Source organism: Sus scrofa, chromosome 2, assembly GCF_054392235.1.
Source record: "Sus scrofa isolate SSC_HxYL_T2T_F1_AM1 chromosome 2, Sscrofa_HxYL_maternal_Yorkshire_Landrace_v2.0, whole genome shotgun sequence".
Taxonomy (NCBI): Eukaryota; Metazoa; Chordata; class Mammalia; order Artiodactyla; family Suidae; genus Sus; species Sus scrofa.
This window is the reverse complement of record NC_139384.1, coordinates 42807038-42831482: the sequence shown is the minus strand read 5'-3', so window position 1 is coordinate 42831482 and position 24445 is coordinate 42807038. Positions and strand designations below refer to the sequence as shown.

Genomic DNA, 24445 nt, shown 5'->3' with positions numbered 1-24445 from the left:
AATTGCTGAAAGGTTTTTCATCATGAGAGGTAGTAAAATCCAACTCAGACTTGCCTTCTTCAAGTAGCCTGGGGCTCTGTTCTTTAAAAGGTGCTGCCTTTCTAGTGGGAAAGGATAAATGATGATAGTGCTGGGAAGTACTGCCAGACTGGAGTTGGTCACTAGGAATCAGTGTGGAGGACTGTGTGGCTTTCCCCTTGGGTCCCTGCTTCTTACTCATTTGGAATCATTTCTTCTCTGGATTGCAGAGCAGAGACTAATATAAATTTGACCTAGTCCCCAGAAATGTTTACCTGGCTAAAAATATGCCGGCTTTGTTATATTTTTAGCCAAATTTAGATTTGAAGTATATGCCTTGCCCACACCCATGTATTAGGCATGAACTGTTGGTACATTTTGTAACAGGAAGCTGCTGGTTTTCCATCCCAAAGAACTGGAATTCGGTCAGAAATTTGTCATTTGCAAATGCCAACTCTCACCACATTCCACTGCTGTTTTGAAGAACGTCTCGTCACCTGGATTCGGAGGAAGCAGGCCATGGGCGAGGCCGGGCTGGCCAGGCTGTCCTGGTGTATTTTCTCCAGGTCTGGTGCCTTCCAAGCGACCTCCGCCTGGCTCTCTCCAGGCCCACGCCATCTGCAGTGTGTTTTGTTGCCTTTGGATTCGTGTATGGGCAGACAGGGTGCTTATTTTAGAACTGGAAGGAGAAGAGATGTATCAATAAAAAAAAAAAGCTGGGAAGGAAAAATCCATTCAGTGGTTTTAAAATATCTCTCCCTTAACAGGACAGATTATTTTTGTTTCTTAAAAACAACTGGCTGATTTGCTCCTCGAAACAGACTTGGAAAGAGAGCTGCATCAGACTGTCGAAAAGGAAGGGGCTGTCAAGGTGGCCTGTAAGTCCACCCTGGTCCATTCACACAGCACAGGTCGTTTCCTCCCAGCCTCCAAAGCCTCTCCTGCTCCTGATCCATGGGTTCCAGAACCTTAGAACTCTATCACAAAGACCCTGTTTCCTCACCTCTTTATTTTATAGATGACGAAGCAGAGCCTCAGGGCCTTTGCCCTTGCTATTCTTTCTGCCTAGAATGCCTTCCTAGATATTCACATGGCTCATTCCCTTGCCCTCAGTCTCTGCCTAGATGCTACTTTATAAAGGTGCTGTTTCTGACCATCCTATATAAAATAGCAATCCATCCTTTTATGTCTTCTTACCTTGCTTTATTTTTCTCCAGAATCAGAGCAGTTTCTCCTCCAGACACGTTATGCATTTATTTGTCTTGTGTCTTCCTCTGTGAGACTTTCAGCTCCACGAGAACAACGGCTTTGTCTATCTTGTTCAAAGTTGTATCCCCCGTACCTAGAACAGTGTCCAGCACGTAGTAGGTGCTTACTCAACATTTAGTGACTAAACAACAGGGACTCGTGCAAGATTTCAGGCAGGTCTGGGACTAGCATCTAGGTCTGACTCCCCAGTCCAGGATGCTTAAGTAAGCTACTCTTTTATTAGAGAATGCTATTCACTATTTCTCCAGACACTACTAAGAAACCTACAGTGTGTTCCTTAAGATGCTAATAGGTCAAACTGTCCTCCCTTTGACAGTTTTGCATCTTTTGTAGGGGCTCTTTTTGCAAAGGGTGGATGAGTGTGTCTTACTGTAATGATCAATGTCTTAATGCAGCAATGTGAGTGAGTTGGCTGGGAAGAGGTAATACTTTTGATCAGGTTGGGGAATTCCTACCCTACGAGTAGACTCTTACTTGGTCCAAGTTTAGGGCTGGATCCACAGTAGTACGTGGAGGTGAGAATTAGATTTGCCCGCGTATACCAATTCCACTCTGTCTTTAGTTTCCCTTCCTTCTCTCCTTCTCTATTCCTACCCCTCCTTCCTCCTCCCTTCCTCCCTCCTTCTTTCCTTCCTTTCTTTCTTTCTTCTGGCCCCCTCTGATGCTTTGACCCTTGGTAATAATAGTACGTTCTGTGTACCAGCCGTAATGGCATCATCTGGAGGCTTGATAGAAATGCAGAGCCTCAGGCCTAGCACCAGAGCCTTGGAATCAGAACTTGCATTTTAACCCAACCCCAAGATCTATCACAGGCAAATTAAAGTTTGAGAAGCAGAGGGACATTTCTGCCCTGACTCCTTCAGAAATATTGAAGAGAAAGCTCCTTCCTGTAAATACTCAGCTGCCTCCTCCATCTGGAGGTGCAGGTCTTTAATCACTCTGTGATTAGGGATGGGGTGGGGGGTGGACAGGGTAACCCTAGAAGAGCGAATCATACAAGAGACTTCTAGAGTCCGTGGCCACTGCCTTTCTTACATTGCTCAGTCTTATTCACCTGTGCACTGGGCTTTGTAGCTTGGTCAGCGTGACAGGAGGCTGTGATCTGTCCAGTAACTGCAGATGGAAGGGAGATCTGGTCTTTAACCTGGGAGCTCAGGATCAGAGGACCCTGGCTCTCCTCTCTGCCTCTGTGCTCTGGGCTGGTCGAGAAGGCATCTTTCAGGAGCTGGAAGCAGGTCCATCCCAACCCTTCTCATAGTGAGCTGTGAGATCCTCTCTCACCCCTTCTGCAAAGGGAGGACAGCCATTCCTCCAGTCTGAGCAGAGCCTACCTCCCAGGATCCTCTGCTGTTTGGAGGTCTTCTTCCAATTCTCCTTGCATTGCAGCGGGAGATTGCATCACATGATTCCAGCGTGGGGTTGTGAAGGAGTGCATCTTGGAGTACCAATGGGAGGGGCTCGCTCTGGTGGCCACGCTGGGCTCTGCATCCCTGCCTAGGGAAGCCCTGGCAATGGGCAGGTGCTGTGCCAATGTAATCTGTCCCCCTGCTGAGGTGTTTCTTTCAGTCTTGCTATGGCTGGGGATTGATTTGCAGACAGCCCATTGAGAAGAGCGGAATAGATTAATTGGGCCTCTGAATCAGGCTGTTTGGTGAAATTATTGTCTAACGCTGACGTGAGAGCTTTTTTGCCTCATTCTATATAAATCGGAGCTGTTGAAAAGCAGCTCACATGGTCACTGGTGCTGCAGAAACTGCCCGTTTTTGCATATACCCCTGGCCCAGGCAGGCATGGGCCACTGCAGGTGGAGAAAGAAGATTTGGTGGCCTCGCTCCGGAGTCCAAAATGGTGGAGGGAGTCGAGGGGGGCTTCTGTTCCTTCCCCAGCTCCCCAAGATTTGTCTCATTTAATGCCATCAAGTTGCCTGGAGGAGGGGCATCCCCAGCCCCCGTCAAGTCCAGGCTGGGCCCTGATGGGAATAGGGAAGCTGTGCCATGACCAAAAGATGATGAGCCTGATGCTAAGATGGTTGTGAGTGTGTGTATATATGCATGGGTGTGTGTGCGTGCATGTGTGTGTGTGTCCAGATGCTCTTGAGAGGCTCGAAAAAACACTTTAACTGCTGGCAGCATCATAGCATGTGAGCAGCGTGGAGAAGCTGAAAGAGCACTGTTCTTAGAGTCAAGAAACTTGCATTTTCTCTCCAGACCCTACTTGAACAAGCCGCATGACCTGGGCGCACGGCCAGTCATTCTTTGCCAGGACCACGTGGAGCTGTCAAAACAGAACACATGTCCAGACGTCTCCCTTCCAGATCTAGGCCTGGGCCAGGGCTTCGGCATCTGTATCTCCCAGGCCTCTGCAGGGGACTCTGCTGCACAGTCTGGGGGGAGATCTCTTGGATTTGAGACCAGCTCTTTCAGAGAAGTCAGGATAATGAAGTGGGTGAGACCACGTTGTCATGACCACACAGACTGGGGTTTGGATTCCAGCTCTGTCCTTGTAAGGCGCAGCGTTGGGTGAGTTGCTGATAAACTTGCCCTTTCTTCCTCAGCTGCTCCAGAAGCACATGGGTCAGGTTGTCCCAGGACTGCTCTGCACATGAGATGCCATAAAGTGTATGGAGCATGTGGCAAGTGCCTGGTATGTGATGCATCCTCCATAAGTGCTAGGTCTAGGGTGTGTGTGTGTGTGTGTGTGTGTGTGTGTGTGTGTGTGTGTGTGTTTTCTACTCTACTCTAATATATGGATAGAAACCTCTCTAGTAAGGGCAGGGAGAATGCAGTCGGGAAATGAGATGGCAGAACTCAATTATATTAGTGTAATTTGGCAATACGGAAACCAATTAATTCATTCTTTCAGACAGTTATTAACAGGAAAGGGAGCGTGCAAAGCAAGGTCCTGTGGGGCCAGAGAGATGCTGAGCGTGTACCACTTCCTCCTCCCAAAATAAGTGGTTTTTTTAAATAATTATTTTTATTTTTTCCATTATAGTTGGTTTATAGTGTTCTGTCAATTTTCTCCTGTACAGAAAAGTGACCCCGTCTCTCTCTCTCTCTCACACACACACATATATATATATTATTTTTCTCACATTACCATGCTCCATCACAAGTGGCTAGATATAGTTCCCAGTGCTCTACAGCAGGACCTCATTGGAGTGTTTCTTAAACTCCACTGTGCATCCATATGACCAGGGAGATTGTGAAATATGTAGACTCCTAGGCCTCAGCGTCAGAGACTCTGATTTTGCAGATTTGGGTGAGGCCCAAGAATTTGTATTTTTTTTTTTTTTTGTCTTTTTGGGGCCCCACCCATGGCATATGGAGGTTCCCAGGCTAGGGGTCAAATCTACAGCTGCCAGCCTACATCACAGCCACAGCAACTCGGGATCCAAGCTGCATCTGCAAGCTACACCACAGTTCACGGCAACACCAGTTCCTTAACCCACTGAGCGAGGCCAGGGATCAAACCTGCAACCTCATGGTTCCTAGTCAGATTCGTTTCTGCTGCACCACGATGAGAACTCCAAGAATTTGTATTTTTGACAAGCATGATCACGTGAGTGTTCAGAAGCTGGTCCACAGCCCCCGCTCTCTGACAAAGGCTGGTCCAGAGGGAGAAATCAACTGCGATGATTCAGAGAAGGAGGGAGCTGAGTGAGTTCGGAGCCTAGATAAGGTGCAAAGAGCTAGGTCTGGATGCATGCATGCAAGATCTGGGGAAAAGAGGGCAGCATATTAAGGATTTGGGGTGAGGAGCGGATGAGGGCAGGCTCTGGTGGACAGAGAACCCTAGCTCTTCTCCCTGCTGCTGGGGGCTGGTGTTGCTGTGGAGAGTGGGCATCGTACCAGGATGTCAGGCATGGTGAAGGGTTATCTGGGACGTCTGGTGAAGGGCTGTGAGCCCAGAGTGTGTGCGCCTTCAGCCTCTGCTTAAGGCTCAAGCTGGCTGCCTTTAAGTTGTCTGGCAGTGCCCATAGGTTTCAGCATCTCTCTCTCTGCTGGCTCATTCAGAGAGCTGAGCCCAGGAACAAGCCAGTGGAAGGACCTGGAGGGGTCAAGTAGATGTGAGGTGCTCAGGACTCTGGAGGTGGGGAGTGGGCAGAAAGGGCAGCAGAGACAAGGTGGAGAGTTGGCTGTCCCTCTCACTGCTCCTTATCACGGGCTGTGGGAGCTGCACCTCCCAGCTGGTGTCCCCTTGTTAAAGCCTGAACCAAGATATCCCCCTAGCAGTGGACTTTGGACCTGCTGGTCACAGGAGAGCACTTTTTCTGGGGTCTTCAGTGGATCAGAAATATGGAGGATGGAGGGGACAGGAACATTTATTCAGCACCTACTATGTACCAGGCTTCATGCTCACGTGGTTTATCTCCTTCAGTGTCCACTTTAGGAGGTAGGTGTCAGGAGCATTGTTTTACAGATAGAGCAAGACAGGCTCAGAGAGGTGAAGCAACTTGCCTAATCCTACACAGCTAGGACGTGGCAAAGCCTGGGCTGGAATTCGCTCTGTCTGGCTCTGGTGCATCACCCTCAGACCCTCAGTGAATGGAGGGGAGGCCCTGCTGCTCGGCCCTCAGGTGGGGGCCCCTCAGAAGTCCAGCTGCCCAGCTGGACAAGGGGCACTGTGTGGGCAGAGCGCCCTGGAGTCTCGTGACATGGGGGGCATTTCTGTGCCCTCTGTCAACAATCCAGTCTTCAGTTATGCTGCCCTGGCTGCCGGCTGCTTTCGCCACAGCCAGACCCCCCCCACCCACACAAGCGAAGGCTGCGGCCAAGGGCACCCCAGAGAGGGAGGAGGAAGTGCCCCCCCAGCGGGGGCCTTTGCCCAACCCCTGAATGGCCCCATTGAGGCACAGGCAGGGTGACAATGAGCCTGTTGGGGTGTTCGGTCTGGGTCTGCTGAGGTGAGAGGGCTGGGGCCGGGCAGCCAGCACTGACTCTGAGGCCAGATGCTGACTTCCAGGGCTGGGAGCCAGCGCCTCTGACGTGCTCCGAAATGCCAGCTCCGCTTAACGGGGAGCAGCTGCGGCGGGCTCCACACTCCTCCCCGTGCCAGGAAAACGGCGAACCCGGCTCCCAGCCACAGGCCAGCCCTCAGCCTCCTCCCCTTCCCCGGGCCGGACCCTTGGGAGCTGGGGACTATGGTTGTTCCTTTCCAGTGTCCCCTCTGTCCTCAGGGTCATCATTCTCAGCGCATTTGAAGAAATAACCCCCCCCCCAAATTTAGGGCAAATACAGGTGGGGTTGCTAGGTAAAATGAAGGGCACCCACTTAAATCTGAAGTTCAGATAATTAGCAATTCTACAATTATGTTTCAGAGTTCCCATTGTGGCTCAGCGGGCTAAGAACCCAACCAGTATCCATGAGGATGCAGATTTGATCCCTGGCCTTGCTCAGTGGATTAAGGATCTGGCATTGCCATGAGCTGTGGTGCAGCTCACAGACGCAGCTCAGATATAGCATTGCTGTGGCTGTGGTATAGGCCAGCAGCTGCAGCTCCGATTCAACCCCTAGCCCAGGAAGTTCCACATGCTGCAGGTGTGGCCCTAAAAAGAAAATAAAAATAAAATAAAATAATGTTTAATTATGAAACACATATTAATAATTGATAAAGATTGAACCAAGATTTGGTTCCATTGAATGTGTCATGGGAACACACTTAGACAAAAGAATTATTGGTTGTTTATCTGAAATTCAAATTTAACAAGGGACCCTCCATTTGCAGTTGTTACATCTGATGATCTAGCCAAGGAAGCCATGGTAGACACCCATGTAGGGGCACGGGGACTCGACTAGGCTTTCCTCTGTGCCACCAAAGGCACGTGGAGAAGGAGGCCTCTCCTGCACACACTCTCCACCTCCTACTTTCTGGACCCAGAGGACTGGGTGTTGCACTTAGTAGGTGCTTTACTGAGAGGCAGCCGCTGCCCCATTGCTCTTCCTCACCCTCACTTCCATGAGCTGCGTCCTTCTGCCCCAAAGCCCACATTGGGAAAGGAAGCTTTGAGGTGCATTTCCAGTTGGACTACTGATCACTGGCCTGTCACCCTGGGCTGAACCCTGGTGCTGTAACTGTGAATGAGCCAGATGTGGCCTCTGCCCTCAAAGGCATTTACAGCCTAAAAGGGGAGACAAGCAGTGAATAAAAGAACAAGCACAATTCAGAAAACCATAAACACTGAGGGCGGGTGGAGGGACTCACAGGCAGGCTCCCCCAAATCCTAGGAGGGCGTCTCACCCACACCTGCAGGGCCAGAGGAAAGCTGAAAATAGGGGCCTTTCAGTTAGAGGATCCAAGTTGAAATCCTGGGCAGTAGTTCCGGGCTAACTACCTGTGTGGCCCTGGGTAAGTCATTGCACATCTTCGAGTCTTGGTTTTCCTCATCTATAACATGGGAACAGGAGTTCCCATCATGGCACAGTGGAAACAAATCCGACTAGGAACCGTGAGGTTGAGGGTTTGATCCCTGGCTTCGTTCAGTGGGTGAAGGATCTGGCGTTGCTGTGGCTGTGGTGTAGGCTGGCAGCTGTAGCTCTGATTTGACCCCTAGCCTGGGAACCTCCATATGCCATGGATGTGGCCCCAAAAAGCAAATAAATAAATAAATAAATAAATAAATAAATAAATAAATAAAAATAAATAAAAATAAATTTTAAAAATGAAATAAATAAAGTGGGAACAATGTACCAGTGTACTTCGCCTCTGGGACTGGTTTAAGATTCTAAGTAAAGTGATGGCCGTGAACATGTACTGCCAATATAGGGTGTGTGTGTGCGTGTGCATATGCATGTGTGTGTGTGTGGTGTATGTGTGTTGGGGCATGGGGGTAGGAATGGAAAGAGAGTGGAAATAATACAGGGTGGGGGTCCAGGAACACTTGGGCCCCATGCCTGCCCCAAGCCCCTCCGTCCGAACTGTGCCCAGCACGCTGGTTCTCTGCCTGGTATTATTATTGTCAGTCTTTTCTGTCATCCTCCTTCTGCCTCAGATGAATAACCGTGATACCAGATGGTTATATGCGATCTTATTATTTGCAAAGCATAATGATGAAGAGCATGGGCTGGGGAGTCAAACAGGTCTGGGTTCAAGCCCTGTCTCTATTCTGTGACCTCAGGGAAGTCCTTAACCTCTCTGTGCCTTACTCGTCTCTGTAAAATGGAGCCTCACAGGCGTGGTGGAGAGGTTGAAGAGAGACCCCTCCCCTAAAGTGCTTAGCATGGAGCCTGGCACATTGCAGGTGCCCAAGAAGTGGGCAGCTATTAGCAGGGTGTTGCTTGAGTGTCTTGACAACCTCGTGAGGTGGTAATTGTCAGGAGGAGAAATGAAGGTCAGGGAGGTTAGGGAACCAGCCCAAAGAGGCACAGCCAGAGGGATGGCTGTGGACACTGCACCCCAGCTCCTCAGGAGGACTTTGGTTACCTGGTCTTCAGGGAACTCTGCCTCGAGCTTTCATCTGGATGCCTCCTTGCCCGTCGTGGTCTGGTCCAGATTCCTGGGTATCTCCCTCGGATCTTAACACGCCTGTTTGTGCTCAGCCCTACCCCCGTCAGCCTCTTGGGAGGCGGGGAGAAGGAGCATCCTTTAGGACGCTGACAATTGATGTGCCTCACAACATCTGTTCTTCCTTGGCCGGGTTTAGAGTCTGAGATGTGGGTGTTTTTATTACCCTCTTAAACCTTTTTGTCCGCCGATGCCCACGCAGTTGTGCTATTGACATGGATGCTAGTTTTATTGTCTTGAACACAAAAGCAGCTTTGAAAAGAGGGGGCATTTCTGGGGAGTGGGTGGGGGTGGGCATTTCATAGGAGAGGCCCTTCTGCCGAATGCTTTGCCTTCCTGTGGGAGCAGGTGGATTAATCCTCCTTTAGGTGATGCTCTGGTTACTGATAGAATAATGATCAATAGCGCATGACCATGAAGGGTGGGGAAGGGAATTCATCTTTCCTGAGCACATGCTGTGTGCACAGCACTGTGGTGGGGCCTCTTTCCCTGCATCTAGTCAGGTCCTCCTCCTACCCTGTAGGGTCAGGCCTTAGACCCATTTTGCAGATGAGCAAAATGAGCTAGAGAGGCTGGCAGATTTAACCTAGGTCAAGTGGCTGATAAATGGTAGCAGCAGATTTTGAGCTTGAGAGTGTAGGGCTCCAGGGCCCATAACTGGCTGTCTCTCACCCAAGCACCTGGGTCTTCATGCACTGAGACCTGGGCTCCCCTTTGAGGGGCCAGCTGAGGATGTAAGATGCTCCAGCTACCACACAGTGGGCATTAAGCCACTTGGTGCCGTTCAGTGCCCAGCCTCCAGAGGACCCAGGTTTCTGAGGGAGATGGGACAAGAGCTGGTTTTTGAACTCCCCTCTGTCCTTAAAGGGGGTAAAGAATTTTGGATGTGTGGAGGAGGGAAGGGGGATTTTCTGAGGACCAGAAGAGCCTGTGCAAGGCCTAGAAGCAGGAGTGGTCATGGCCATTCCTCAGTGAGGGATGACCTTGGAGAGACCTGCTTTGACCAAATATATATGGGAAGGTGATGGTCAAGACAGGCTGGAGGCTGAGGCCCTTGGACACTAGTCAGGGACATTTGGTCTCTGTCCCAGGGAGCGGGAAGCCATGATGGGATCACGAGTGAGTGAGGGCAGGCTGAGAGAGTGTGCAAGGGTCTCATCTCAGGACACTCAGATGAAAAAGATGGAGACTAGAGGCCAGACTAGGGATCATGAACAATCCTGATACGACTGTGGATGATGATGGTGACAATGGCCCATGTTTATTGAGTGCTTACTCTGTGCTCAATGCTCTTCTAAGAACTGTACATGCATTAACTTGTTAAAAGATCGCAACAGTCTTATAAGGAAGGTACGATTATTGGCCCCATTTTACAGATGAGGAAACTGGCCTCAAGAGGCAATAAGGGTCTGGAAGAAGGATGGGCATGGAGGTTAGAGAGGGGCAAGTAGATCTAAGAGGAAAAATAAGCACAGGACTTGGCGCCCCGTGTTGAGAAGGGATGGAGGAGGGGAGCCTGGGCAATGGCTCTAAGGGCAGCCATTGCTTTCTGATAGGAGCTAATTTTCTGGTGGTAGTTGTGGGAGAAGTGACAGCCCAGCTGGCAGAGGCAAGGGAGCAATTTCCTAAATGCCTAAGCTGTAAATATGTGAAATATATTAAATATATTAAATATGTGTAAATATAATAAAGCCGGACACAGACATCTCAGCACAAGTCAGATCATCAGCTTCAGGGCAGGGAGGGTGGCTTTAAGAGAACTTGACCCCTGCCTGCTCTCACTGGCTCTCTCGGACGTATACATGGGTGATACTGGGATTAGTGTTGCCCTGGGGTGGGGCAGTTTTGAGAAAGCTCCCCCTTCCTTCCTTTCGAGCTGTCTCCTTCCAGTAGGGCATGCTGCCTCAAAGCATGACCACCTAGGTCCCTGCCCCTTGAACCCTTTGCTCTTCTTTTCTGCTCACAATCAGTCTGATTCAAAGTAATTCATGCTCAAGCATCCCAACCACCTGGGTTAGGTCTCCCTCCTTCCAGGTCACACGGCAACATCTTTTTTTTTTTTTTTTTTTGCCTTTTTAGGGCTTGCACCCATGGCATACGGAAGTTCCTAGGCCAGGGGTTGAATCAGAACTGTAGCTGCTGGCCTACACCACACCCGCAGCAATATCAGATCTGAGCCACATCTACGACCTAGCTGCAGCTTGCAGCAATGCTGGATCCTTAACCCAATGAGGGAGGCCAGGGATCGAGCCTGCATCCCCATGGATGCTAGTTGGGTTTGTAACCCACTGAGCCACAACAGGAACTCCCCACACAGCAGCATTGTAACCAGCTTTTGGAAGCTTGGCTAATGGAGAAGTGAATAATCCCTGTCAGCCTGACAGGAATAGGAGAGACTGGCACATTCCTCCCTCTCCCAAAAAATGTACAGTGGGAGGGCCGGAGCCTCTACTTGTGTTGGAAACCAGAGGCCTTGAACCTGGATCCCCAGTGAAGTCATGAACCACCCACTCTCTTGGCCAGGTTGGCCAAGGAGGGCTGGGTTGGGCCCATGGGCCTCCTCTCTGGCTGAGGCTGTGAGATCCTGCCCTCAATCCTCCAGCCCCACCTCCGTGGCACACAGTCATTATACGCATGGCATCCCCAGTTGTCCGGGCAGAGTTGGCTCCCGGTCTCATGCTTACTTCTGTGTGACCTTAGTTTTCTCGCTTGTAACATACGGGTCCTAACAGTACCTTCCTCATGGTGTTGAGGGGACTAGAGCAGAGAAGGCCTATAGCATACTTAGCCCAGGACCCAGCACATAGTAAGTGCTCACTAAATGCAACCTGCCTTTTTTTGCTTCAGCCCTACTCAGAACCTCTCTCTAGGGGACCTGAGGCTTCTCCCTGGGTATTGGGACTAAGCCCCCATCCACTCTCCCTGGCTCTCTAGGCCAGATACTGGGGTGGCATTGGGATTAGGGTCACCCTGGGAGCAGCCCTCTCCCCTGGCATCCTAGATAAGTCTTGTAGAATTCCTTTCCAGCCCTATAAAGCTTTCCATCAGAGGTAATAATAGTTCTAGTCAATACTAACAGAGTACCTACTATGTGCTGGGCACTGGACTGGCTGATTTAATCATCTCAATTTACTTTTCTTAACTGATGTTTCTTCATGAAATAAATACCATCATTGCCCCCATTTTACATGGGAGGAGATGGAGGCACAGCCAGGCTAGGTCACCTGCTCATGCTTGGAACTGCACAGCCAAAATCAGATGCAGAACTTGAACTCCTCACTTCTGTGCCCTTCTGAACAAAGGCGTTTGAAGCCTTTCCTTCTGCATGATGTATGAGATTTTCATAACCACCCGGCAGCCCAGGAGGTTCGCTGTTTCTCTGAAGCACAAGGAACCAGAGCCATCTGTTGAGTGCTTTTTTGAGGGAGCTGGTGTGACTTGTTTCAGTATAAAATGCAGAGAAATAGCATCCTTTTTTCCCCCCCATGATAAAAATAAGCGGCAGGGATGGGAAGAATAAACCGAGGTTGGGAGACTGACATGATGGGAAGGAAGGAGCTGGAATGCCGAGGGCTGCCCACCTGGGTGCCATCTGCTGCCATCTGCCCAATTTGGGGCCTACCTCAGCCTGACCTGCCAGCACCTGTCTGCCACCAGCCGCCACCATCAGAAACAGAGGATCTTTCCAAAGAGTTTTTGGCTCCAGGAAGCTCAAGGGGCAGAGAGAGGTTCATGGTGGGGGATCATGACAGTTCAAAACATAGTGTCTGTTCATAGCCTGCAACGGTGACCCTAGATCTCCCCTTCTCTGTATCTATGGGCTCCATCACGAAGTGGGCATGGCTTCTGATCATGAAACATATTTTCTAAAAATGAAAAACTAGAAGTAGTGGGTGAAGTGGAGATTATGTTAATGTATGCAGTTTCCACTGCTGCTAGGATTAAAAATAGCTTCCTCTTGGGAAAACTGGAGCTTCTCACTGTCAATCTGCCTTCTAGGCCACCTCTTGTTGGGTTGCAGGGCTGCCGGGCTGGGCACAAGGCATGGTTTTGAGGACCTCCTGGCTGTCCTGGTACCTGGAGCTTTGCTGAAGCAGAAGATAAAGAGGCAAGAGCAGAGTCTTTCCTAGTATGTTTAATAGAAAGTGATCTGCTGAGCTTCAGTGAGGACTCTTGCCAGCATTATACACCCAGGGAATAGTCTAATCCTTCCCAGGGACTATGCTGGGGCACCTAGCCTCTGTGCTAGGTTTGTGCTAGGCAAACACGCTGGTTGATTTTGGAGGTCAGTTTTAAATTCAATAATATCATCTGTGGAATGCCTACCATGGGCTAAGGGATAGATAGATAGACAGACAGACAGACAGATAGGATTTCTCAGGGCTTGTCATGATAAGCTTATAAGAAATTACAATTCTATCCATTTCACAGAAGGGATACCCTGATGGTTACTGTGTGTAATTGACTTGCCAAGGATCAGAGAACTAACTGGTGGCCGAGCTGGGATTTGGACCATGTGTCCACACTCATAATTGCTTTGCCAGCCTGCCTTCCCCAGCCATCTGGAGTCGGGCAACAACATGCAAGTACAGTTTTGACCCTTGAACTGGGCGAGTCCACTTATAGGCAGATTTTTTTTTTTTTCAATAGTAGAGACAACAGTACTGCAGCCTCCATGGGTGATTGAGTTCCCGACTGTACAGCCACAGATACGAAGGAACCGCATATATGGAGGGCAAGTTAGTTATACTAGGGTTTTCCACTGCCTGGAGGGTTGGTGCCTCTAACTCCTGCACTGTTCCAGGGTTAACTGACATCTGAAAGATCTGGGGACGTTGGCATAAACTCACGGAGCTCTTATGCTGAAGTGCTTCCACTCCCCTCCATAGGAAGGAAGGCGGGAACTTGCCCTGTGGCACTCGGCTGGCCCTTGCACTGGCAGAGCCAGATTCAAACTCACATCTGCCGTACCCTAAAGCCCGGAGTCACATCACATCTTCTCCCCCAGGTTTGCTGTTCCAGGTGTCGATCCTGGGTACCCTTGGTGTTCATCTTAATCAGGTTTTATTAATACAAACATTGGTGAAGTCTTCCTTTAGGGATGGCATAGGCAAAGCTTCCCCTTGGCTGTATAAGGCCCCTGACACATATTTTTGAGGGGTTCCTATCTATATAAAAAAAGTTTCTTGCCAAAAGCCAGTGTGCCAGCACCATCTGGACAGGCCAGCCTTGCACAATCCCATGAAAGAACATCAGCCCCAGCCAGGAGAATCCAGACCTTACCTGGTTCTCCCAGAACTGAGGCCCAGCCACAGAGCCCAAGACATCACTGGCACAGTTGCCTAAGCTCCTTGGAGCATCTGGATTTCACCATGAATGATCCCTAAAGGGAGAACTGGAGACAGGCAGCCCCACGATTCCAGGTCTTAATTGGGGCACACTGGCTGGCCCCAGGCCTTGAAGGAGATTTCGAAAGTTTCTGGGAAACACTTGAAAGTCAGATTTTAAGGACACGAGTGAGCACAGAGGCAAGAAAATATGAGGGCATGAAAGGAAGAAGGGAGGAAGTCTGTCTACATATTAAACATCTTCTGTGTGCCGGGTACAGCGTTTGGCAGGAGGGGAACGGGGAGGCCAGTCCAGGGTGAATAAGAAGGACAGAGTGGGAGTTCCTGTCATGGCTCAGTGGTTAACGAATCTGACTAGGAACCATGAGGTTGCAGGTTCGATCCCTGGCCTTGCTCAGTGGGTTAAGGATCCGGCATTGCTGTGAGCTGTGGTGTAGGTTGCAGACACGGCTCAGATCCCGCATTGCTATGGCTCTGGCGTAGGCTGGTAGCTACAGCTCCGATTCGACCCCTAGCCTGGGAACGTCCATATGCTGCAGGAGCAGCCCTAGAAAAGTCAGAAAGACAAAAAAAAAAAAAAAAAAAAAAAGAAGAAGAAGGACAGTGTGTGTTTTCCTGGATCTTACAGTTTAGAGGGGAAAATAGACACAAGTCACATCATTACAAGGAGGAGTAGCGGGAATGAGGAGAGAGGAAAGAGACCCATCTGTCTAGTAGGCAATTCCAAAGCAGAGGACCGTGGTGTATCATGGTCACAGACTTCGGGGTCAAAGAAACTGGATTCAAGAACCATCCTCAGAGTTTCCGTCGTGGCTCAGTGGTTAATGAACCCAACTAGCATCCATGCCTCGCTCAGTGGGTTAAGGATCCGGTGTTGCCGTGAGCTGTGGTGTAGGTCACAGATGCTGCTCCAGTCCCTCATTGCTGTGACTGTGGCATAGGCCGGCCGTTACAGCTCCAATTGGACCCCTAGCCTGGGAACCTCCATATGCCGCGGGTACAGCCCTAAAAAGGCCAAAAACAAAAAAAAACTACCCTTGTTCCTCCTTACCTCTATGGTTCTTTGTGAGACATTTAAACCCCAAGCTTAGTTTCCTCATCTGAAAAATGGGGATAAGAATTCCTACCTCCCAGGGAACTTGAAAGGGTTCACTGAAACCATGTGTGGAAAGCAAGCCCTTAGCAGAAAATCTAACACATATATGGTGCCCAAGGAGTGATGGCTATTACTAGTTATTATCTGATTTCTCAGACCTAAGCAGATCCAAAGCAACCAACCAGGAGTAGTAGGTAGGCTCTCTGACCACCCATTCAACAGCAGGCGGTAAAACTGCAAAGGAAGAAGGCACAGAAAAATCCACTGCTTTTTCAGCCCTTAGAGCAATTAATGGTGGTGGTGATGCTTCTTGGGCCACGGGGAATAGTTCTCTTCTGTTTGACATATTCTGATTTTTTTTAAATTTTATTTTCCCACTGTACAGCAAGGGGATCAAGTTATCCTTACATATTCTGATTTTTGAGATGGTAAGAAAGTACAATACAGAACTTCTAAGGGCTGAAATCAAAGTCTGGGTGCTGGTCGTGTTCTCCACGTCACATGGCCCGGGCGCAGGCAGAGCAGGGCCCCTGGATGTACGTCTGTCGAAGATCCATCTGGAGCCTGTCAGCCTTGCCTGGGCTGGATTTCCAGTTCGGGTGTCGTAGATCTTAAATGTGGGTGACAGATGTGGGAGAGGCACATCCTGGAGATGAAAAGACATCTCCATCTGCTTGGTTCTAGAGAAAATATGGAGACCACGACAAGTGGGTGACGGCTTTTCCTAGTGAGGAACTCGTGGGTGAGTTTTCAAGGGGGAGGTGGTGTTTACAGCTAACCCAGACACCTAAAGCAGATCTCCTGACCCCTGGTGTGATGGATGCACTTGGCAGATGGGGCTTGTCTGCTGGGAGACCAGGGAGGACAATTCCTGGCCGCTGTGAGGGGACCTCCAAGTCTTCCTATAAGGGAGGTCACACAGGGTTTGGTGCGTGGGCTCTGTGACAGCTCTTGGAAGGTGTTTTCCTTGCAGAAGGAAGGCTTCTGCTGCTGCTTGGCTGCCTAGAGCAGGGCAGAGCTGTCTGCTGGAGCCCAGAGCCACCCTTGGCAAGTTAGCTTCTGTCCCCTGGGCCACACATTATACTTGCCAGAGAAGGGGCAGTAGCTGGAGAGAGCCCACAGCTTGTATCAGCTTATTTCTAATTGTAATTAGAAATAATGTATGGGGAATTCCATTTGTGGCTCAGTGGTAACAAACCCGACTAGTATCCACAAGGATGCAGGTTTGATCCCTGGCCTCCCTCAGTGGGTTAAGGATCCCGTGTTGCCGTGAGCTGTGGTGTCTGTAGCAGATGTGGCTCACATTCCACATTGCTTTGGTTGTGACATAGGCCGACAGCTACAGCTCCGATTGGACCCCTAGCCTGGGAACTTCATATGCCGCCAGTGTGGCCCTAAAAAGAAAAAAAAGACAGAAAGAAGCATAACAAATCTTACCCTCTTCCCTTATAACCTTCTAGGTCAGTAACATTTAAAATCATTTACACGTATCAGATTCTGTTAGTCTGTTCATGCACGTTTTCTCCTTTAATCCTCATAGCAACCCCATCAGAAAGATTCTCATTTTATGCCCACGTTAATGATGAGACAATGAGGAAAGAGAGGGCAAAATGTCCCAGCTCATACAGCTAGGAAATGACAAAGAGTAGGAATTCAAACTCAGGCCTGCCCCCCTTATGTCTTACTTCAGAGGTCATATGGAGGCAATTTTTTTTTTTTTTTCCTTTTAGGGCCACACCTGCACCATGTGGAAGTTCCCAGGCTAGGGGTTATAGCAGAGGTGCAGCTGCCAGCCTATGCCACAGCCACAGCAATGCCAGATCCGAGCCACATCTGAGACCTACAATGCAGCTTCTGGCAATGTCAGATCCTTAATCCACTTAATCCTTAATCCGGGGATTGAACTTGAATCCTCATGGATACTAGTTGGGTTGACCCACTGAGCCACAACAGGAACTCCAAGAGGGAAATTTTTAAGGTACAATTTGCAAGCTGATGGCCCTCAGGTGGCATTCTGTCTATGGATACTTTTGTTTGTTTCTCAAAAACTTTTTTTGAAGGACTGTAGGTAGTGTTCTCACATTTACCCCAGTCCCCACCACTCCCAGCTCTCTCACACCTGGCCAATGACTTGGCCCCTAGAGGAATTTGAGTTCACAATTCTTGGCTAAACCTTTCTTTTGCTTGAGTCAGTGATTAAGTCAAAGAGATTGACAGTGTCCCGGGGTGGGGGGGATGCCTTCTTTTTCCCTCTTAGGAGGAAGGTAGGGCTGGCAGTTTCAGACTCAGCCGAGGTCAGTTGAGGAACTTTTCAGGGCTTTGGATTTTGCTTTTGGTCTTGGAATTCAGCTTTCACAAATTTGAGTTTCATAGGCTATCTGAAGAGGACCATGGGGAGGGAAATGCTTTACCCTGTCCTTGCAGAGGAAAAGGAAATTTTTTTTTTTTTTTTTTTTTTTTTTTTTTTTAAGGGCTGCACCTTTGGTGTATGGAAGTTCCCAGGCTATGGGTCAAATCAGAGCTGCAGCTGCCGGCCTACATCACAGCTACAGCACAGCTAGATCAGAGCTGCATCTGCAACCTACACCACAGCTCATGGCAATGCCAGATCCTTAACCCACTGTGTGGGGCCAGGGATCAACCCCTCGTCCTCTTGGATACTAGTCAGGTTCGTTACTGCTGAGCCACAGCAGGAACTCCTTCTCCCATATTTATCAGTTCTCCGAGCAGGCACACCTGGGAGTGCCCTTGGTGAGGAGTCATCTGTGCTGTGCTTTGGGGACACCTGCTGTGAACAAAGTGTTATGTGCAGTGCTGGCAGGATGGCTGTGTGCAAGCATCAAGGGACAATACAACTCATTCACTAAGAACTAATGAAAGGCAAACTGTAGTAATGTGCGGTTGGCTTTGATGTTTGGAAGGTTTGTTTTCCAAAAGAAGTTGTGTACGTGGGGATCCAAGTAGAGGGACCCTCACGGGCAAGGGCATTGCGGTCAGAAAACACTGGAGACACAATCAGGGAAGGAGGTGAACTGCTGTTTGGCAAGATGTAGAAGGAAAGTCATTTCAGAAGAACTAAACCACAGCAATACCTGCTTTCGTAGCCCAATAATAATAATAGCAAGCACTTATTGAGCACTCACTGTATATCCAAGGGCATGTTAAAAGCACATTATAAGGGGTTCCTGCTGTGGTGCAAGGGGACCGCTGACTTCTCTGTAGCGCCCGGACACAGGTTCAATCCCCAGCCCTGCACAGTGTGTTAAAGGATTCAGCACTGCCTCGGCTGCGGTGTAGGTTATAACTGCGGTGTGGAGAGTTCCCTGGTGACTTAGTGGTTAAGAACTTGGCGTTGTCACCACTGTGGCCCAGGTTCGATCCCTGGCCCAGGAACTTCTGCATGCTGTGGGCACAGTCAAAAAAACAAAACAAAACAAAACAAAAATAAAACCTGCAGCTGGGATCTCATCCCTGGCGGGAGCTCCATATGCTACAGAGTGGCCAAAAACAAAATAAAATAAAATAAAATAAAATAAAATAAAATAAAATAAAATAAAATAAAATAAAATAAAATAAAATAAAATAAAAACACATTACGTATACCATCTCCTCTGATCCTCACAATAAGCCTGTGAGCTAGATACTGTTTCTGTTCTATCATGAACATCACGTTTGCAGAGTAGGAAACTGATGCAAAGAGCTCAGGGTCACATTCAAGGTCACAGCTAGTAAACCCAAGTGTCTCACCCCAGAGCTCACACCCCTAACCTTTGCCCTCTGCTGCTTCCAGTAGCAGCCAGCAGCCCCAGGAGGAAGGATGTGAGACTGTGGCAAAAGAGAGTGATTAAAACCCTATTAGTGGGAGTTCCTGTTGTGGCTCAGTGGTAATAACTCCAACGAGTATCCATGAGGATGAGGGTTCAATCCCTGGCCTCGCTCATTGGGTTAAGGGCCCAGCATCGCCATGAGCTGTGATGTATGTCACAGATGTGGCTAGGATCCCGTGGTGTTGTGGCTGTGGTGTCAGTCAGCAGTTACAGCTCCAATTTGACCCCAGCCTGGGAACCTCCATATGTCGTGGGTACAGCCCTAAAAAGCCAATAAGTAAGTAAATACATAAATAAACCGTGTAGTGGCACCATTTTCAAAGACTGGAATCAGGGCCCTTTCCTGGATGGCCTCAGCCTCCCCGTAGCAGTTCACCTTCTCCCACTTACCTCTCCCAAGGCTCTTATCCGCCAGTCCAACCAAACTCTTTTGGAAGAGCTTAAACTTGGGAGTTACATTGGATTAGGTCAGGTTCTGGATTACTGGTAACTATCTCTAGTGACTTAGGGCAAGTTACTTAAGCTCTTTTAACCTAATTTTCTTCATCTGGAAAACATGGGGGACAATAGTTCCTGCCCTCATAGGCTTATTGTGAGAATTGAAGGAGGAGAGTGCGAGGCATTTCACACAGGGTCTGGCACATAGTTGGTGCCCAATAAACAGCCACTTTGCACTCAGAATGAATTGTACACGTGGTCTTGCCTAGGTCCAGGACTGGCAAGGATGTGGGTGTGATTTGCAGCAAGGGCTCATGGACTGTGTGCTGCCCTTCACAGCAGATGCTGGGAGCGGGATCTGGCCGCTAACAGTTGATGCGTCCTTGCTCTGCTCAGTGCCTATGTGGATAGTCTGGGCACTGGTGCCGGGAAGGTTATAGAAGCTGGTTCCCTCCACTGAGGCCTGCCTGCTATCAGCCCTGCCTGTCGCTAGATAAATGGAGTAGTGATCTTTTGGTCCTGGTGCCCAGACAGGCAGGAAATTACGAAGCCACCCCTGCCCTGGTCCAGACAAATTCAGGTACAGGCAGCACACAAGCCCATGTTCCCATCCACTCCCCTGGAAAGATGTGGCCACTATTGCCATCTGGTGGTGATTTGCAGTAATGCATGCAGGGAGGCTTCCACAGAATTGTAGATGATAGAGCTTATCACATCCTGGGGAATGAGGATCCAATTCAACCCATCCACACTACACAGGGCAAAACTGAGATCCAGAGGGGAAACAAGTGACACTTAGGAGAAAGAACACAGTGAGAGGAGTCTTACAGCCTTGGTTCAAATTCCACTCCCTTAATGGGGATTCCAGAAAAATGACTGAATTTCTTTGAGTCTGTGTCATACCTAAAATGTAATGAAAATCCTCCACACCTACTCATACAGCTGTTGTGAGGCTACCATGACTTTATAAACTGCATAGGATTCTACCAGTGGGAGAGGCGGTGGCTGCAAGGTTGCAGCAGCAAAGAGAGGTCAGTGGTTTGGAACTTGTGAATTGGGAGACTGGCCTCACATTGCCCCTAACCTTGTTGGAAGGGATCACAGACCCCACAAGCCCAGCAGGGAGATAGGAGCAGGACTAGGTGTGGGTCTTCCTCTTTGCTGGCCCGGGATACCTTCATGGTGGGTGAAGCACAAGGGGTCTTCCATCCCAGCTGTGTGTTCCAGGCCCTTCTTCCTCCTGTGAGTCTCTACCCAAAAGCCGTTTCAGGTGAACAATGCCTGGTGCTTGCAACTCTCAGTTCTGGCCATGAGAGCTTGTGTCTGGGTTCCCCCCAAGGACAAAATTTGGGATCTGAATGAGGGACAAGACATAGCGTTCCAAATAAGGCCACAGAGAGTGGCTGGCTTCAGCCCCAAGCTGTTGTTTCTCCTGTCCCAGGAATGTGATGGTATCTGGACCAGGACACAAAGTGTTCGCCCACCCCTTTCTGTTGAGGGACAAAGGGCCAATGGGATGTGTCAGGTGGTTACCCCCAGCGGCTTCTCATTGTCACGCTATAGCAGCAGCTGGACTGGTTCAGTGCAAGGAGACTGCAGTGTCTGTCGGCCCCACCAGCAGTGGAAGATTTGGGTCAGGCCAGGGCCATCTCCATCCCCAGGTCCTAAGGGTCCCTTTAGGCTGTGATGTGCTCTCCTACCCATAGCACCCACTTCCCCTCCAGTGAATGAAGTTGTTTTACGAGTACCTCTGTGTGTCCCAGACATGGTACTGAATGTCCTCCCAGAGTTTGTCACCTTTCTTTCTCAGAGAAGCCCTTTGCGGGGGGAGGGCAATTGCTTCTACAGCACAGATGGAGAAACTGAGCCTTATAGAAGGTGCCACTCACCTAGAGATGTGTGGGACCTTGGACTTGAGCCCAAACTTTCAGCCTCCTTGTCTGTATAGAGTCGCAGAGGATAAGACCTTCCAGGAAGAAACCTGGAAGGAAGGCCCATCCTAGATGCCCAGTCTTCACTGAGCAGAGCAGGAGGACCCAGGGGCATGCTTTAGACACTCAGTGAAATGCTCCTCTGCCAGCTTCGCCCTGGCAAGGCCTTGCCCTTTGGCCAACTTCATTCCCACCTGCCGAGCAATCAGCTCTACGAATGGTTTCTTGTGCAGCATTCCAGAAATTTTTATACAAAAGCAAATGTATTCAAGTACATCTCTTCTTTCCTCCCCCAGTTGGGATCTCTCCCTACACCCCATCTTATAGAGGTCTTTCACTCTTCATGGTCTCTTGACACAAGAGATCAAAAGCCCTCGCTTTTACTGCTTTATTGCAGCCTATTGTATGCCTATTGGCCCTACACAGTTTATTGGCTCTTGCCCTTCTGATGCACATTTTGGCTTGTTCCGGTTTTTTTTTTTTTTTTTTTTTCTTTTGTAACCATCATGAACAACGTGCTCTTTATACCTTTATCTTGACACAATTGCCCAGGAAGGACTGTACGATGGATTCCTGAAAGCAGAATTGCTGGGTCAGAGTGCATACTGTTTAGATTTTGCTGAATGCTGCCAAACAGCTCACCAGAACATTTGGACCAGGTTATACGCCCACCAACAGTGGGAGTAGAAAGTATTTCCACTTGGAACATGAGTACCATGGTCAGGTCGCACAGCAGCTTCAAACGCCTGACTCCAGAGGTCCCAGGAACCGCTCCCCCTGCCCGCTCAGGAATCTCCCCTTCCATCCAGCCATGGTGTCGGGAATTCCCATTCGTTCCTTGGCCTGGGCATTGTCTCTGGGAGACTCCAGTGTGGAGGAACAGACATCCATCCCAGAGGAGCAAATCTGGGCTCTGGGAAGGGTAACATTTGCACTCATTAGCAATGGGCTGAGTCAAGGCTGTATTATGACCTTGATGGGCCCTCAGCATTTTTGCCTTTATGGAGCCTTTCCTCCATCAAAACAAAGATATTCAAAAGTATATTGTATGACTGCATTGGTATAAAACAATATATAATCCTGGCTGGATTGTATTTATTTTTTCCTTCTGATTACAAAAAAAATAAACTGTTTCCATGGGCCCCTTCAAATATGGTGGACCCTAAACCCTGCGCCTAATAGGAAAGTTGGCCCCCAGATGAACCTTCCATGCACCTGCTTCCCTACTTGTTGTCATCCTCTCTGACTGTGCGGCTTTTTGACAGTGGAAAGATATGAAATTCAGGCTGTTTAGGTATAGCTGACCAGCACAGAAAGCAGTGGGCCACGTTTGGGCAGTTGTGAACAGGAGCAGAAACCTGCGGTTTCCAAAGTGTTTTCACAAACGTGAAATTAAAATATGATGCCCATTTTACAGATGAAGAAATCGAGACACTGATACAGAAGAAAGGGAAGTGAATTATCCAAAACACGTGGCTAGTAAGAAACAGCGTCATAGAGTCAGCCACACTGGCCTCCTTCACGCCCTCCTGCAAGGCCAGCTCTGCTGACCCGGTTCAACTCAGATATCACAATACATCTTTTTTCTTTGAACATAGTCAAGAGTGTGACTTTACCGCAGACAAGGCAGTGACAGCGCCACATCCTGACAGGCGCGCCAGTGGAGCCCCACATATTTGGGTGACATATGGAAGCCAAGTGCTTCCCGGATCTATCCCTGAATAACTGACTTCGGTTTGTGAGTGTGTGTTTTTTAAACTAGAGTAAAATTGATTGTCACACATGCCTGAGATCTCATTTTCATGTAAGTAGAGCATGATTAGAAGGATTCAGAATTAGATGGCTCAGTGTTCATTATCTTGCTACAGCACTTTTTATTTATGGAGTGTGTTTACTGTCATTAACTAGGAGAATGCTGGAAAGGCATGAGAGGTGGGTTCATCAAAAGAAGGTAGGTTTAATAAGCAGTTGTGGATGGCAAAATTAGAAACGAATTTTTTTCTTTTTTTTTTAATTTTATCTCAGTTCCACATTCTTTTCATTCATCTAACCCCTCCGCCGAATGCCCCCTCCATTTCTCTTCTAGGAATCCTGCTCCCATTCCCCTCTCTTCACCCTATCCATGGTGTCTGTCACATCCACCTTCTAGAATGCTCCCCATTCTTTTTTTTTTTTTTTTTAGGGCCATACCCACAGTATATGGAGGTTCCCAGACTAGGGGTCCATTCGGAGCTACAGCTGCTGGCCTGCACCACAGCCACAGCAATGCCAGATCCAAGCCACATCTGTGACCTACACCACAGCTCATGGCAATGCCAGATCTAACCCACTGATTGAGGCCAGGGGTCGAACCCCAAACCTCATGGTCCCTAGTTGGGTTCATTTCTGCTGTGCCATGATGGGAACTCTTAGAATGTTCCCCATTCTAACTGAGAGGAGTCACAAGACTACATGTGATAAAGCAAGGCTCTCATCATGACCCTCCTCTCTTAAAAAAAGGTGTAATGATGATTATCATTATTGTCTAGCTTTAACTGAATACTTGCTATGTCACCACGCCTATTATTTTACCTGCCAATAATACTTTGGGGTAGGAGTAATTATACCCAGTTTCTATTTGTGACACTTGCGGCTCAGACAAGTTGATTTAGTTATTTGAAGTCACACAGCACAGATGGAGGACTCAGATGCATCACCTTCCATCACACCATGCCGCTCTCAGACAGGAGGGTCAGAAAGGGCTGCATAAAGCAAGCTCGCTGGATAACCAGGAGTGGACAGAACCTGGGACAAGGGTTGACCATCCACGCTCAGACCACCCAGTGTCCAAGCTGCCTTGGGGAGAAGGCTAATCAACTTTTGCCCCATTCCCGGCCCCCTTTTGCCTCTCCCTCCCGTCAGTGAAGTCAGTGATAGTCATCTGGTTTCAGGTTGTTGGGTTTTTTTAAGAACTAAAAATCAAGTTGAGCCGGAGTACTTTGCCTCAGCAGTTATTTCCCTTCTAGGGAATAGTCA

The 24445-nt window shown here is 49.0% G+C and overlaps 1 protein-coding gene and 1 long non-coding RNA gene across 16 annotated transcripts in view; one reads left to right on the top strand and one right to left on the bottom strand.

Moving 5' to 3' along the window:
• The window catches only part of NAV2 (neuron navigator 2), an 820834-nt gene that overhangs the window by 394071 nt on the left and 402318 nt on the right, over window positions 1–24445 (top strand). The window lies entirely within an intron of this gene.
• LOC146405339 (uncharacterized) overlaps window positions 1–24445 on the bottom strand; it is an 855846-nt gene that overhangs the window by 669285 nt on the left and 162116 nt on the right. The window lies entirely within an intron of this gene.